Consider the following 11,046-nt stretch of genomic DNA (forward strand, 5'->3'; position numbering starts at 1 on the left):
CAGTGACATATGAGGAAATGAAATGGCTTTGCCAATGAGTGTGATGGGTTAATAAACACGTTAACCCATATATACTTGTGGTCAGAGGTTTTTGCACTCATCATGAATGGTAATTTGGGTGTTTTAATGATTTCTTTGAACTGTTCTTTTTCCAAGGTGGAATGGCTCTACAGCATACATCTTTAATGACTTTTAAAAAACACAAGTTTTGATTTATTTTGCATTATCTCAATATCACACAGGGTGAAAAATATACAGAGAGTTTCTGTTGTAAACATCTACTAAGGTTCAGTAGTTCAGTCTTGACCTATAAGGTATTTTTAACTATAGGGCTGTTTCTTTCCAATCTGATCACTTAGATTTGGATGGGTTGGATGGGCTCTGTCAGTTTCTTTGCTCGTGTTGTCATAGCAGAGATGAGATGGTTAGAATTATGAAAAACAAGATTCAAGAATTTTGTTTAAGATAAGGATTAGTAGCAGGGGTAGGTTAGTTTAAAGTTTAGTTTCAGGCATGTAAAGGCCTAAGTCTAGAGATGCAACTCCCAGAAGTACAAACTTGTGTGTATGATGATATGCACAGCTAAATTCCCTTCATTATCACTTGGGGAACACTTTGCCTTTGCAGAAGCCATGACTGCGACCCCCTGTTTCAATTCTAATATAAAAAAGAAGGCAAATTCCAGCCAGGAGGATTTTCCTGTAAACGTCCTCCTCTGGGTGAGAGCCATCAATCTGCCTCTGGCAGCATTCAGCCCGGAAACAAGGATCACATTCAGTCAAAACAGACCAGTGTTTGGTTTCCACCGTAGAACACGGTTGGACGCCAGTGGCAAGACCCTCACTGTGTGTGTGTGTGTGAGAAAAGAAGTGAGAACCTCTGGTTTCTTTGACAATTTGAAACACAGGTGAACTGTGAACCCCTTGTATCTAATTTGTTAATTTGCCCGGAAGCGAAGAAAACCTTGACAGCCTTGCTTACTAAATGGAGTGAACTTTCATCTCTCGACACTATAATTGCGTGCCAGTGCCAGTTGGTGAGCTGCACAGGCACACGGAAGACGCCTGGTCTTCTCAACACATGTTACTCTGCTTTGTAATGAGTTGAAAACTCCCATCTGTAGCTTGCTCTCTGTTCTCCTTTGTTCTCTGGGTCAGAGAATATAAGCCATTAATCATCACCTGGGTGTGTGACAGCCAGCGTTTGATTGGAGGTTTGATCCCAGCTCTTTGACAGCCTTCTCTCTCTGGTTGGTGTTGCTAGAGGGGTAAAGGTAGGGAGGCAGGGTGGCAGGGATGTGCAGGGGGGTTGAGCACACTTCACAGGAAGCATAATTGGCCGTGAGTGAGTGCTTACTGGATCAGCAGCGAGATCCCTGACTGAGCAGTGTGTGTCAGCTGCCCTGGACCCCCTCCAAGAAGCTGGGGATATTTTTAATTTACCTCCTACATCAGGCCTCAGGAATGCCCCCCTCCCTCCCCACCTATAGATTCCATACCCCACCCCCTCTCCCTTTCATTCACTCTTGCTCTGCTTCCCATTATCTTTATTTGAAATTCAGATCTAGATTGTCTCATCAGAAACACATGTTAGCGGCATACTTGTGTATGTGCGGAGCGTACAGAAGCTGCCGTGTGCATGCCAGCATAGGTACATGTGATCTTAAGCACACAGATTCACATTATTTCACTCTGAAAGCTGATACGTGGGTTCACTGTGAAATGGGCCCAAGGTGCACTCCGGAAATACCTGAAAGCAGAGCCAGGATGCATGTTGTTTTATCCCGCATTGCCAGGTCACAAGAGTTCAGACTTTCTTCACAGGCATGCCTTTCTGATTGATCTGGATCGGAACCAATGACTGGTCCTGCCCTTAGGAACAGTAAATCTACTTTGTTACTAATACATAACCAGGTTGCCGTTGTTTAGATGCCTTCTGAAGGGGCCCTGCTGCTACCGCCGTCTTACTTTGAAAACATCACAAGGACAGTGTAAGGGCTTTCTTGGTTTAGTTTTTTTGTTTCTTAACATGGCTGTTTTTTGAATCTTCAAAAGTGATGACACCATGATGTAAACATTTCTGTCTTGGTCTATATCAAGCCCCTCGGTGCCACTACTTTTGAAATACTTAGAAATACAGGAAGTATTTCTTCTCCACCAACTACTTGCTCCCAGGATGGCAAGACCTCTAGGAGGCAACTATGTGGTCACATACATAAACATACAAGGCAGAAGTTTCTGGTTTAGATGTTATGGGAAGTCTGACTTCAGATTTAATTGTTTTCCCCTTTAAGAGAAAAGATAATATGACTGTTAATCTGACACCTTGCTGACAAGGCAGTCCTGTAAGAGAGGCCGAGAACATTTTGAAGATCAGAAGGTGAGGAAAGGTTTACATTTTCCTTGACTCTCACCATCAAGGTTAGAGGGAGGTGAGCTAAAGCAGGGTTCACTGCCAAGGTCTGCATGTGTATTTCTGTGTGTGTGTGTGCCCTCTCTTTATGAACGTTCACCTGAGGAGAGGCTGTTTCCGCTGTCACGGTAAATTCCTGTGCAGATCTCACAGTGTCAGCACCGGCAGTGGTCTGTCTTTGGGGTGGTCGCACTCAAGAGGCCCCCTGTTTCATAGCTTCTGAGGTCGCCCCCTGCCATGCCTGCCCAGAATAAAGTCTGCCTTTGTGCTCTGGAAACATCATTGATATACCTCAGACAAGCAGCTTATATTTCAGTAGCCAATAGACATTGATGAGCATTTGTAATTGTGGACAAGAAGAAATCTTTAATTATTTCTCTTAATTTGTACACTTAGGTATCCTATTCTTATGTAAGATTAAATCATTGGTTGTTCTATTACAGTGCTTAAACACTTAAAGTTAACAGTTACCTAGAATCCTTCTTAAAGGAACAAAAAGCACAGCTCATGTTGTTCATCATAGAAAGAGACTTATTTTTCTTATCAAGGACAAATCTTGTCAGGTTAATTTTTCATACAAAGTTATTTCCAGTACCAGGATATTCAACCTGTTTGTTGCATTGCATTGTTGTCACACTCAAAACCAGATGAATTGAAGTGTTAGTCTTGCTCCAAGTTACTTTATAAATATTTTGCTTAACAATAGGGATACCAGCGTACCATCAAGATGCCCTTAGAAACCCCCAGCAATTCTGAATAGCCCAGTGGCCAATAAAAAAAGACTGGTTGTACTGGGCAGTTCACAGCTGTTTGGGTTTTTGAACTGTGGAATTGTGCACAAGAGAGCCTCATTCATGCCCAATACGTGAGTTTACTATGAGCTCAACTGTCTCGTAAATTCACTGAGAGATTCTATGAGTACGTTTCATTCAAATCATGTGCTCTAGTTTAAAAGCATTGTGCATCCCATTAGACAGTGATAATAATCTCCAGCCAATTAGGATTGAAGAACCAGATAATTAATGATGTTCTTTTGTCACTGCTTTCATTATTCCGATCTTGCCTTGTGAAAAAGCCACCGACTTGCATATGTGTGCAATAAGTGTTTTATTGTTTTTGTGAACTGGGCTGTGGAGGGGAATTAAATGTGTGTGATGAGGGGGAGGAGGGAGGTGGGGAGGATTTGTTGTTATCTAATATGCTATGTTCAAGCTGATTTTTCCACCTCCAGGTGTAACAAAGCAGGGGAGGCAAATGAGGGAGGAGCCTATGTAAATTAATTTCCTATTGCTGTTTTCTTTGTCTCTAACCCTTTCTGCTTTCCAGTCATATGTACTCGACTTACGCTGTTTCCTGCTACACCCCACAGTCAGTGTCTTTCTCCATATCCTTCACTGCCTCCCATGGTTTTGCTTGATTTTTGTTCTTCAGTCTCTTTGTCTATACATCACTAATGCTATAGATACATGACGTCACTCTGGTGCTTGCACTCATTACTGTAATAGCCCAGCGTGCTCTGCTTGGGGAGGGGAGTCCAGACAGATTTTCCCGCTGTACTCTGCATAGGTAGTGCATCATCTCCCTTTGTCTGTCTTTCTCTACCGACCCCAACTCTCTTCGTGCCTTTGTCTTACAATCCTACCTTTCTTTATTGCCCCATTCCTGCCTTTGTCTTTTGTTTCTTTTGTTTGAACTGTGACAATTCTCCATTTATTTCTCACTGTCTCCCTCTTTTTCTGCCTCCCCCTCCTCCCCTCTTCTTCAGCCTCCTAATTCCCTTTACACTTTGCCACACACTTCCCGTGTCTCACGGCAGTTAGTTGAGCGTAAGTGTTGGAGCCTGGTCTTTGCCGTAAAGTACACTAATAACGATGACCCTGTGGTCTGATGTGCAGGATGTCTTCCACCACGACGACCCCTCTGGGAGGTGTCAGTAGCACTCTCTGATGGGGAACGTGTATATGCGCATATGGGCCCTCATGCGTGTGTGTTTCACTGGTAATGTAATGTAAATATCTATCACAGAAGAGGAGAAAATGGAAGATCAAAGCCGATAGGATGTGGGAGAACGGACAGCTGAGTCTAAATGTGTTTGCCCTGCAATATTAGCTATGGGTCTGATGTGTTTAGAGATGGAAGAAAATCCTAAGAGGTGCTGATTCCTCAAATATGAACTTAATAGATGCAGTTGATGAAAGCATTAGTCTGGCTGCTATTAGTCTGGCCATGTGGAGTGGGGGGTGGTCGTGGAGGTAGAGGGGATTGTCCACTATGCAGAAGGTCAGTGGTTTCGCTACTCCAGTCTGCATGCTCAAGTGTCGTTTGTGTAAAACATTGCTGTATGCTTGGATGTGTGTGTGAATGGGTGTCAAGAGTGCTTTGAGTGGTCCACAAGACTGAAAAAGTGCTCTGTGTAAATATACACCACTCCATTTACCATGTGCTTCTGGAAATTTCTGGACTGCATCATCAATTTTCATGCATCTGTCAAGTTTTACTGTGATATCGGAGAAGGCAGGAGAGCATCTGAAAAGAAAAATGTGAGTCGAGCTCCTCAAGTCTCAACGGGGCAATGAGAAATGATGGGTGGTGACAATACACCCTTCAACAAAAAATGTGCTTCCTCTTCAGTAGCCCTTCCAATCTTGTCCCCAGGCCTCTCACAGCTGTCTGTACCACGAAGCTCTGGCTTGAGAACCTTTGAGGCTCCAGGAGGCCACCAAGCTGCCCTCCCCAAACTGTCATCCCGGCTGCTTCACCCTGAGCCCTTATGCTGGGCCTCTGACCAGGAGCCAGGGGAAAGCATAGGGCAACTAATAGGGCCCTATGGGCACTAATCTTTTCATATGATGTGGCCTGTAGAAAGGTCTTGATATGAACTGAATGTGACAACAGCAAATTACAGCCAACAAAGGGCACAGAGGCCTGAGGGAAGCTATCACACAGTGGATTCCACAATGACTAGTACAAAGCTACTGTCCGCCTGCATTAGCTGTGTCTAACTTTTATTTTGCTTGCTTTCGCCATCTCTTGGTCTCTTCTTTCCTCTTTTACTACTGTCATTACCTCCGTCCAACTGAATGAAGTTGGACGATGTCAGTTAAGTGGACACGTGTGGACAAACTGTCAGCCACTGATCTAGCATGTGAACTCATTTTGTATTTACATGTGCTCATCCTAAATGAACTGGATTTAGGTTCCGCTTTGCTCATACCATGCTGAGATGGTTGTTTGTCTGCTATTGATCACAGCCACTCGTAATCAATCCATGCGGTCTTGCTGCTGCAGAAAAGACGCATAAGTAATTTGAGCATTGCAAGAGACGTGACCAGGAATAAGCCTGACCCCGTCTGCTCCTCCACAGCGTATTGATCCTGCGTTGCTTTTGGCAGATGTATGATGCCAGTTGCTTGCAATCTCATCAACGTGGCAGTAGTGCGCACTGGCCCTGGGTGGTCACTGTGGCAGTTTACGGGCGTTACGTAACCCCCCACGGACGGAGTTGTGATTGGAGACTGATAAGATTTTGTGATCCCTGTAGAGGATTTAACACACGCCTCACTTCATCCCTGATCCCCCTTCCACTCAGCATAAAGCAAATTACTAGTAACAATCTGCAGTGACAGTAGCGCAGGCTTCTAGTACAACAAGGACAATGCCTCAGCTCCCTCCCTCCCTTACTCCCCCAACAATTATAAGTACCCCACTGGGCTCAAAGAAGGCTGTCGGCCTCAATTTCACTAAATTTTACACGTCTAAACAGTGTACTTAGATGGCAGTGAAAAGAAAAATGTTTTTTGTCTTTCTCCCCTTTGTCCCGGCAGTCCTCGATTGTTTCTAATTGATCGTGCTATGATGTTCATATTCATTGCAATTTTCCCATGCATTTGATGGCCTGTGTGCTCATTGGATGGACAGGGGTCTGGGAAGGTGCTGACATAAACAAACACATGCCAACATGACCACCTATGTGAGAAGTAACATGATTTGATAGCTGAAAATGAACTGACAGTCCAACTTTGATCAAGGCATCTTGCAAAAAAGGAGGAAAACAGTTTTATGGGATTTTTCATCACCATAGAAAGGTAGACGTTCTCAGCCGTACCTCTGTACATATAGAAAGGAAAAGACATAGGCATAGGAATTAATGTATGCATGTATGCCACTTTCTGTTTCCTGAAGGTCACCTCAGCACTGACTGTATTAGTAGAGCAGGAGTGGGGGTGGAAGTATAGGAAGTAAGTGGAATAAGACAGAAATGAAGAGTAAGCACAAACAAAGGAGACAGGAGCGTGTTAGCTCCTAATCAGGACAAAGACACCTGATCAAGAATAAAACTGAATATCCACTTTTTGAAATCTGAAGAACATTTCTGAACTTAGTTCCTGCTTGCATTATAAAAAGAACTAACTGCCAGGAAGCACAGCATTGCTGTCTCCTGTGAACCCTTTGGCATAACATTCAGCCTTCATCAATGTTTTCTTATGAGTTGTGTAACGCCACCCTAACAGTACTGGCTCGCCCTTGACTGTCACTCTCATCATCTCCATCACTCCTTAAAAATGGATATTGAGTGGAAACCTGCAATGAAGAAACGCTGTACCCTTAAAAAATGCCTGAGCCACTCTGTTTAGGTCACCTTGTGTTTCCACAAGTGTTTCCCTTTGCACGCAATGCATTGTCCTCCTTTGAGCTAACACTCGGTGTGTTGAGAAACAATACAAATTTAAATGAATTTGCCCTGCAGTTGACTATTTGCATATCTATGTAACTAAGGATGCTCTCACCATATTTCATCGATTAACATATCTCGAAGCTGTCTGCAACAAGATTAATTAAAGCCATTTATCTCCTAAATGTCCCTGCTGTGCCTAAGGACATCACTATTTGTCTTTGTGATGATTACTGTTCAGGGCAGTAGTCTTCACTGGAATGCCATCTAAAGAAAGTAATCACCACTATTGGAAACAATAGAGCTGTGAAAAATCATCCCTATGTGCATTGGACGGCTTTAAGGCGCCAGCGCTGATGATATTCTGTACATCATCCCACCGAGTCGACTATCCTCACTGAACCTCCTGTTGTTTGCATCGATTCTCTCTCCCTCCCTTCGCTTCATTCTCTTGCATAATAGCAGCCGTGAGCTCGTAGTAGCAGCAGTGAGCTCACAGCGGCTCATCCCGCCCACCCAGCCCGGCTCGGCTCAGCCGTTACTGAAAAGCTTCCAGTATTTCATCATCCTCTCTGTCTCCCCTCAATGACCCCAGCTGCAGCTATACTCTCTGTCGCCTCAGGGTGGCAGCGAAAGCATGCATTTTTTCTTCCCTTCTCAGCACAGACACATTGTCCTCATTGACTCTATGTATGTGTGTGTGTGCGCCTAACGGCTGGCACAAATACCAACCGCCCGGAGTCTGCAGTACTCTCTTTCTACAACAGTCTGGCACTGGCTAACACCAATAGACACAAGGGAGGAAGAGAGCGAAAGAGAGAAAGGAGACCGAGTGAGGGAGGGGAAGGAGAGACACTGCAGGGAGAGAAAAAAAGGACAAAGAAAAAAAGAGAGAAAGGGAACATTTAATGCAGAGAAGGAGGAGGAAGAGGTAATGTATAGAATGATGAAGTAAGTGGTAAAGATGGAGAGAGACACAATAGGATGCTCTGGGACATTGAGGGGTTTAAGAAAAGGATTTAAGAAAAGGAAATAGAGTGGGAAAGAAAAAAATAGAAATGTAATGTAGAAAAAAACAGACAAGTGACTGATAGGAAGAAAAATGAGGTGAGAACACAATAGGAAGGATATAAGGGGAGAAGAAAGTAAGGCAGAGAAGGTAAAGAAGGGAGACAGTGATGAAGTACCTACAGAGCCTAAAATATCGTTTTTTGTCTATATGTCCCAGGAAAAAAATGTATCTGCAGTGCAGAGGACATTGTTCTACTGTTATGACAACAGCTGTCCATTGATATGTAGGTATATCTGTGTGTATGTGCGTGTCCTATTTCATATAGGTGTAGCTTCAGAAACACATATTCAACAGACTGGTCTGGCCACAAGCAGGATGGTGGCAGAATATGCTGTAGTACATGTAAAGGGGGCATAAGTGGGTGTGTGAGGAGGAAGGAGAAGGGCTCTTAAGTCAGCACCTGTCGTGTGCTGACCCCAAAGGAATACTGTGTGTGTGTGTGTGTGTGTGCGCGCGTGTGTGTGTGTGTAAGAGTAAAAGGGAGATGTATTGGAATGCTGCCGAATCCCCTGAGGGCCCCCCCACCACACACACACACACACACACACACACACACACACACACACACACACACACACACACACACACACACACACACACACACACATATGCGCACAGTGTGCCCACCATTCCCTCAATGAGTCTTCATAGCGCAGAACCCTGTGATCCCGGCACTTATCACATAGGCAGGCGCAAGAGGAATACACAAGCAGATGCGTACAATATGCACACTGCAAAGTGCGGGAAGGTGCTGGAGGTGCTGTACACACAGGATGGAAGACATTGGCTGATGTCCAGTTGAGGATTATATCACTTCCCCACTGCTTTCTACTTGAATACAGGGAAATCTAGTGGAGCCCCAACTGTGCCAGCGCTTCCCCTTCCTCTTGCTGGCACCTCTGCACCGCCAGCTGCACTACAACTGGGGATTCAGGCGTGTTAGTAATTTACACAATCTTAATCCAACGCCAAATTCCATCTGTAACAATAGAATATCCCTGTGTCCCGAGGAGTGTTTTGTGAAGAACACTTGCTCATTTTCATCCCCATTAAGTTTTGCATCCATAAAACACTTACACACACAATTGAACCCTTCATTGTACAGTACCATTGGGAATTTTGAGGCTTAAGTGTGTTGCTCAAGTACATGTTAAGGGCTATTAAGGAGAAAGTTATTTTATATATCTATTTTTAATAGTTTTCACATTTTTACCTCTTAAATTGCTGTAAATATTCATGGTCACATATCATTTTTATGTCCTGGAAGTGTGCGGTAATTTCCTGGTGCTGTAATGGCAATAAAACCATTTGATTCCAAAAATGATAGGTATAATTTTTCAGACATTAACCCTATAAAACGCTTAAGGATCCCCAATAAAATGCATTTAAGTGAGCTGTCTGGACACCTTCATTGCACTGTGACCTCCTGCCATGACCTTTAACCCACAGAGTGTATACACAATGGGAAGCAATGAAACAAGGGATATGGTAAAGTAGTCGAACTCCCCAAGGTCAAAGACTTTATGGGCTAGGAAAGAAAAAAAGAGGAAGGGATGAGGAACAGGAAGGGAAACAGGACAAGACAAGAAAGATGACAGGAAGTCAAGCTAGTCTGAAAAAATAGTTTGTCACTCACTGGCACATTAACATATACCTCCATGCTCCACATATACCTTCATTCACACACAGACACACACACGCACATACACAGTAGCCTACTTCCCCAGTGTTTTGGTCAAAGCGGCAGAGTTAAGATCCCCAAAGTAATTATGAAATTTAATTACAATTCCTTAGGGAACAGTATGGAAATGAGCTCCGTACCAAAAGGCTGAGAGTCGCACAGCACAGCACAGCAGCTAAGTCAGGGACAACGCTGGAAACACCAAGCAACGTCACGACAGCTGAGGGATTACACAACGGAGCTGACATTTAACATGGCACCTGTGACAGGAGCGGCAGTGTGTCGCTCACACTTTCAGTTTGTCTGTCAGTACTCTGGGTGTGAACTTCAGACACAAAACTTTACATCTGTGGTAGCATTTGATCCGAATACAGAATAGAGGCTGTACTGGAAACCATAGTATAGATTGCATTCTGTCTGATTGACAAAGTGTGATAAGATGTGAAATTCGCGGGGGTTGAAAATAGAAAACACCCAACTGAACCGCGGTCAACAAGCCATTAATCCTGCCTGGCAAACACACAGATGTGCGGAGAGCAAACACAATCCAATCACGTCTCCAAGCCATGGAATGTGGACAGATGCAATAACAATATATGACATCAAAGCATGCATGGTTGTAAGCTCCATGGGGTTGAATAACCCCTCAGATTAGTCCTGTAAGTCATGGCAGCCCCCTCTGTTCACAGACCCAGACGTCATAAATGTCCCCAGACACTGAGAACCAGCGTTCGGGCTTGGCCTCACTAACCCTAGGTGGATGCTGGTGGGTTACTTAGATTTGTAGTCATCTAGCTCCCACGTTTAGTCTTCCAGTGTTTCACACTCAGCGTTTTAACAGCACAGGGGTTATGTCTTAGATGATGAATCCAATACCAGGGATGACCAGAATGAATCAGATCAGCTGCCTGGGGGATGGTTGGGTGGGGGTGCACCCATGAGTTGACATTTTCCAACAAAGGTCCCCATGATCTTGGGCAGCAGAGATGTACTTGACAATGGGAGGAAGTTATTAAGTGTTCAGCATTTTTTTTATCCTGCATGATTATTGATGTATGTAAATATTGGCCCACTCGAGGCATCCTAATGGCTCAGACAAAAGCAGAACTAATCCCATGTAATTACAGGGCCCTTGAGTCATGTGTTTGTATCGCTTCAGTCTCTCCGCTCTGAATGATCTTATAAATCATGAAATTAGAAGGCACTGGA

Source organism: Perissodus microlepis, chromosome 15 (genome assembly GCF_051167445.1).
Source record: "Perissodus microlepis isolate ML-2025 ecotype Zambia chromosome 15, ASM5116744v1, whole genome shotgun sequence".
Lineage (NCBI taxonomy): Eukaryota > Metazoa > Chordata > Actinopteri > Cichliformes > Cichlidae > Perissodus > Perissodus microlepis.